We start from the raw sequence: 6,446 nt of genomic DNA, 5'->3' as shown, positions 1-6,446 counted from the left end.
ACGCACAAAAAAATGCAACTTGCTGCGTCCTCTGCGCCCTGACGTGTGTGCCGCAGTGATGCATGCGTCGCAAAACGCAAGTGCATGTCCATGCGCCCCCATGTTATAGGGGCGCATGACGCATGTGGCGGCGCAGAACGCTAATGTGAACGTAGCCTAACACCTGTTATGGTGACTGGCGCTTGTGCTCTCTTTCTCCTTGTGAACTAGCTCCACCGCCATTAACCCTTTCCCACCTGACCGGTGACGTCTGCGCAATTAACCCCTTGAGAAATTCCATAAAAAAGAGCATTAAAAATCCACAAGAGCGGAGTAGAACGGAGTCTGTATGAGGAGAGCAACGAAGCAGCCCCGATGTAGACGACTCACTCACTGCTGACTGAGCTTTCAGCGGGGGAGGAGCCAGAACCAGAGAGAGGGAGGAGCTGTGGTGACGTCATCATGGTCACATGACTGGATCATCAGCCTTCCCCTCGTCTCTCCTGAGCCCCGCCCCTTCACGTGACATGCACGGTCACATGGGCATGACGTCATCCAGGTCATTCACCAGTCCTCTCCTGAGCCCCGCCCCCTGGTCACATGACGGTGACGTCACCACAGGTCCTTCCGCTCTCAGTGCAGCAGCTCCGTCCTGGTTGTGTGCAGCTCGTGTTCTCTGGTGTCAGCCAGCAGCAGATTTCCCGCCATTCCGGTGAGATTACAGGAGGGTTTGGTGGAGTTTTGGTGCTTGTGGTAAATCTGTGAGAGGAGAGTGTGGGGTGAGATCAGAGCTGTTCCTGTGGAGGCTCCTGCTCCATGTGACTGCGGCTCCTCAGTGTTGGGGACGGGCAGCATTGTATGGGGGATGTGCAGCGTCTGCTCCTCATCTCACGGCCCCGCTGGGGGTGTAGTTACCACGGTGACCGTCCTCTCCTGGCGGTGTAGTTACCACGGTGACCGTCCTCCTCCTACGAGGCTGATAATGAGCGGTCAGATCGGCGGAGGAGGCCGCGGTGGAGTTTTGTGGCTTTTCCTCCTGATAAATGTTGATATTTGGCAGAATTTAGTGCTTGTCGTTCTCTCGTCCCCTGTGATTTCCATCTTCTTCATCATACAGACGCCGGCAGGACGAGATCCCTCCAGCTGATCCAGTGCTCATCCCTCCTCCTCCTGAATGACCCCGAGGATGGACGAGGACAGGGATGAGACCACCAGAAGATTATTCCGCTTCGCCCTGGAGATCGTCTCCCTGCTGAGCGGAGAGGTAACTCCTCTACATTTCTATCAGCTTTATTGTGTTCTGTGACAAGTCCGACATCGGGAGGAGGAAATCCAGAATAGAGAGAAGGATTCTTTCCTGTAAGAGCAGTGATTGTGTGGAGCTCTCTGCCCGGAGGAGTTGTCATGGGGATTCCCTATAAGAGCTGTAGAGGGGCCGGGATGTCTGTCCGGAGGGGAATAATATTCCCGGTTATGGCCCCAGATTACTGGAGACGGTTATTGATCCCGGGATTTCTACTGATTGTCAGATCTGGAGTCGGGAAGGAATCTTCTCCCTAAGTGTCTCTCTCCATACACAGGATTACACAATAGTGAGGAAGACACCGGGGGACGGTGTGACTCCCATCATCCATCTCCAGGAGTCAGGAGGGCGGAGCCCAGGCCCCATCACAGAGCCTCCCCCGCACTCCCTGCTACATGAGAGGAACAAGAAGATCCTGGAGCTCAGCAACAAGATGATTGAGCTGCTGAGCGGAGAGGTGACTGCTGGGAGATTATACAGCACTGGAGGATTCTGGGTGATGAGCGGAGAGGTGACTGCTGAGACATTATACAGGACTGGAGGATTCTGGGTGATGAGCGGAGAGGTGACTGCTGGGACATTATACAGCACTGGAGGATTCTGGGGGATGAGCAGAGAGGTGACTGCTGGGACATTATACAGGACTGGAGGATTCTGGGTGATGAGCGGAGAGATGACTGCTGGGACATTATACAGCACTGGAGGATTCTGGGTGATGAGCGGAGAGGTGACTGCTGGGACATTATACAGGACTGGAGGATTCTGGGTGATGAGCGGAGAGGTGACTGCTGGGATATTATATAGCAGTGGAGGATTCTGGGAGATGAGCGGAGAGGTGACTGCTGGGACATTATACAGCACTGGAGGATTCTGGGTGATGACCGGAGAGGTGACTGCTGGGACATTATACAGGACTGGAGGATTCTGGGTGATGAGCGGAGAGGTGACTGCTGGGACATTATACAGCACTGGAGGATTCTGGGTGATGAGCGGAGAGGTGACTGCTGGGACATTATACAGGACTGGAGGATTCTGGGTGATGAGCGGAGAGATGACTGCTGGGACATTATACAGCACTGGAGGATTCTGGGTGATGAGCGGAGAGGTGACTGCTGGGACATTATACAGGACTGGAGGATTCTGGGTGATGAGCGGAGAGGTGACTGCTGGGATATTATATAGCACTGGAGGATTCTGGGAGATGAGCGGAGAGGTGACTGCTGGGACATTATACAGCACTGGAGGATTCTGGGTGATGAGCGGAGAGGTGACTGCTGGGACATTATACAGCACTGGAGGATTCTGGGTGATGAGCGGAGAGGTGACTGCTGGGACATTATACAGGACTGGAGGATTCTGGGTGATGAGCGGAGAGATGACTGCTGGGACATTATACAGCACTGGAGGATTCTGGGTGATGAGCGGAGAGGTGACTGCTGGGACATTATGCAGGACGGCACTGGAGGATTCTGGGTGATGAGCGGAGAGGTGACTGCTGGGACATTATACAGCACTGGAGGATTCTGGGTGATGACGGTGTCGCTGTTGTCAGGTTCCTATAAGGTGTCAGGACGTCGCTGTCTATCTCTCCGTGGAGGAGTGGGAGTATCTAGGAGGACACCAGGATCGGCACCAGGATGTGAGGATGGAGGAGCACCGGCCTCTCACATCACCAGGTACTCGGTAGATGACGTTGATATGATGAATCTCCCGTTTTCCCATCACCTATGACCGCACCACCTGAGAGAGGGATCTGCCCCCTAAGGACAGGAAACTTCCTGAAATAAAAGGACGTTTCCTCTCCCTTCAGCAGTTGGTTTCCTGTCTTCGGTGTGAACCTAGTGCTGAAGCCAGGTGGTGAAAAGACAAGGAATCTTACCCAGTCCGGTCCCAGCGTCCTAGATGTCTGACATGAGAGTAGAGGTGGATCGCTCCCTGAAATCCCTGTTGAGGAAAGGGAAGAAAAGATGTAGGGAAGTCTCTTCTGAGTCCGATATTTCCTCGCTATCATAAGTGGGATATGATATGGATCCTCTTCATCTTCAGACGGTGACATAAGGGGAAGACCATTTTTCTGGTAAAGGATATGGACAAATTATTTAAGGCCGTTAGAACAACTATGAGTCTTAAAGGGAACCTGTCACCTCTTTTGGACGCTTTAAGATACGGCCACTGCCTTTAAGGGCTGATATACAGTATTATATAATGCTGTAGATCAGCCCCCAGTCCAACCTGCAAGTGAAGAAACATAACTTTTATTATACTCTCCTGGGGGGGGGGGGCGGTCCTGTGCGGTCCAAAGGGTGTTTTTCTTCACTTGCAGGTGGGACCAGGGTCTTATATACATTATAGAATGCTGTAGATAAGCCCTTAAAGGCAGTAGCCACATCTTATAGTGGCCAAAAGAGGTGACAGGTTCCCTTTAAAGTGGAGAAAATTGCCTGATCCCTAGAGGATGTAATGTTTGGGGGTCTGAAGCAGAGGAAGAAACGTACCTTTCCTGTTTAATAAGAAAATATATACTCCATATATAATCTGTGGTCTTTCCCTTATTTTCCTGAAGGAGATATCCTTTTGTAGCGAAGATACAGAAATGTGAGACAAGTTCCCAGATTAGACATGGCAATCTCAAAATCCTCAAAAAGATCAGGCCTACCTTTTGAAGATGCCCTCTAGACAAAAATGTAGCCCAAGATAGTAGCCCAGCCTCAACAGGAATGGAGTTTCTAAAAATACCTTTGAGTAAAGCAATGTCCTTGTTGGGGGCTCTGACACCCTGAATCCCAGTGGTGATGTGGGCCCAGTTGCATGCGAGACAACTTCAGTGGGAAATATTATCTGCACAGAAGCTGTTAATAGGGCATTTAGAAGGAAAAATAGAAGTTTCTTCGATAACCTGAAATTCCCTTCTATGCTGGATAGACAAGACAAACCTGTCATCAGGGGTCCCATGGAAGAACCCGGTGAGCAACATTATTACAACAGATGCGAGAAGTTCAGAGTGGGGGCACACCTGAGAGATCAGGCAATACAGGGTTCTTGGTCACTTTACGAGAGGGATAACTGAAAAAATACTTGGCACTCAGGAGAAATTTGTTGCAAAATTCAGAAATAAATTTTATTCGGTGCATCCAGCTCAACACATATAAACGTTTTCGGTCTATACAAACGAGACCTTCATGAAGGTCTCGTTTGTATAGACCGAAAACGTTTATATGTGTTGAGCTGGATGCACCGAATAAAATTTATTTCTGAATTTTGCAACGAATTTCTCCTGAGTGCCAAGTATTTTTCAGTTATACTTCACGGGTTGGATTCCTAACTTGTGCACCTCCCAAGAAACCCTGAGTGCCGTGGTTACCATTTTCCACTTTACGAGAGGGGTCAGACTTCGAAACTTAGGGAGTTGTGGGCAGTAGAAAGAGCATTAAAAGGGTTTCTTACTTTTCTCCTCGGTAGCAGCGTTCGCTTCATGTTAGACAATCCCGCTACAGTGGCGTATATCAACCATCAGGGGGGGACAAGGTCCCACTCCCTAATGGAAGCAGTAAACAATCTTATACATCTAGCAGAGCAACACCTTCTCTCCCTAACAGCATTACGCATAAAGGGGAAAGAAAACACAAAGCCGACTTCCTCAGCCGCAACCGTCTGAAAGAAGAGCAATGGACCTTAAACTCTGAGGGGTTTCAGCAGATGGTAGATGTCACGATTCACACCGTCCTGCCACCAATATGTCAGGGATCATGGGGAGGTATCTTTATCGTCCCCACCACTCACACCAATTTGTCATGAACCGGGGTTGTTTGGTTGCCCCTGATTCCTTTTGAAGGAGATTTATCTATATCCCACTTCCTAGTTCCGTTTTGGAACTAGCAACTCTCTGACGCCCCCTTACTCTCAGGTCAGTCAGGGTACTGCACCTAGGGAAATTAGTCGCCAGAAAGGCTGCCTACTATGTACTGGCTATTGGGCGCGCTGCAGCGAGGGCCATATAACTACTCCCACACAGGCGGAAACAGTAATTATCAATGCCGCTGTCGCTACAAAGCCTCTCCAATTGCACAGAACAAAGTATGCTGCCACCAGCTCCGATTCCACAAGGATTAAAGGGCCACTGTCACCCCCTCCAGCCGTTATAAACTAAAAGAGCCACCTTGTGCAGCAGTAATGCTGCATTCTAACAAGGTGGCTCTTTTAGTTTTTGGTGCATGTATTCCCAAAATAAAGCGTTTTATAACTTCTCCAAAATACCTGTCTTTCGCCAGGGAGGCAGGTCTTAACCCCCCTGCTGCAAACGCCACACAGTTGTCATTCAAATCTTCTTCGGTGCCAGGCGCCGCCCCCTCCGCGCTATTTTCCGATGAAATACGGCGCCTGCGCTGTTTAGTACTGGCTGGAGCATGCGCAGTGAGCTCTGGCCGTCTGACCTCCGATGCAGTCTTGCAGACTGCGCCTGTGCGGCCGCCCTGCTTGTGAATCCCAGCCCCGCACTCTGCATAATGCATAACACACTGCGGGGCTGGGATTACCAAGGTAGGTGTGTGGCCGCACAGGCGCAGTCTGCAAGCCTGGCTGTGACGTCAGACGGCCAAAGCTCACTGCGCCTGCACCAGACAGTACTACACAGCGCAGGCGCCGGATTTCATGCGAAAACAGAGCGGAGGGGGCCGAAGAAGATTTGAATGACAACTGTGTGGCGTTTGCAGCAGGGGGGTTAAGACCTGCCTCCCTGGCGAAAGACAGGTATTTTGGAGAAGTTATAAAATGCTTTATTTTGGGAATACATGCATCAAAAACTAAAAGAGCCACCTTGTTAGAATGCAGCATTACTGCTGCACAAGGTGGCTCTTTTAGTTTATAACGGCTGGAGGGGGTGACAGTGGCCCTTTAAGTGGTCCGGAGCCAACCCAAATTAGTTGCGTAATTCACTTTAGAGGAAGTGACAGTTCGTTTATAGAGCAGTGAGACACAAGCTAGTAAATTATATATTTTACTCCATAAAAAGATAGGCCGTGTTTGCAAAGTATAAAAGATATTATAAAGAAGATAAAATCATGTGTACATTGCAAATTACAAATAAAATGGGATTAAAATTGAATAGAACACTTACAGGTCGTTATGTCATGGTATCGTCTTGGCTGGCCTGTGGCTTAGGAGGATA

At 49.9% G+C, this 6,446-nt stretch overlaps 1 protein-coding gene across 1 annotated transcript in view; it reads left to right on the top strand.

The window, feature by feature from the left end:
* The first annotated feature begins 573 nt into the window (after positions 1-573).
* Positions 574-6,446, top strand: part of LOC143793562 (uncharacterized) — a 293,906-nt gene continuing 288,033 nt past the window's right edge. Inside the window, exons 1-4 of the mRNA XM_077280632.1 lie at positions 574-691; positions 1,097-1,243; positions 1,560-1,739; positions 2,835-2,958. The gene's annotated coding sequence lies outside the window, so the exon portion shown is untranslated. The remainder of the gene's footprint in view (positions 692-1,096; positions 1,244-1,559; positions 1,740-2,834; positions 2,959-6,446) is intronic.

Source organism: Ranitomeya variabilis, chromosome 1, assembly GCF_051348905.1.
Source record: "Ranitomeya variabilis isolate aRanVar5 chromosome 1, aRanVar5.hap1, whole genome shotgun sequence".
NCBI classification, from domain to species: Eukaryota; Metazoa; Chordata; class Amphibia; order Anura; family Dendrobatidae; genus Ranitomeya; species Ranitomeya variabilis.
This window is presented reverse-complemented; position numbering and strand designations above follow the sequence as displayed.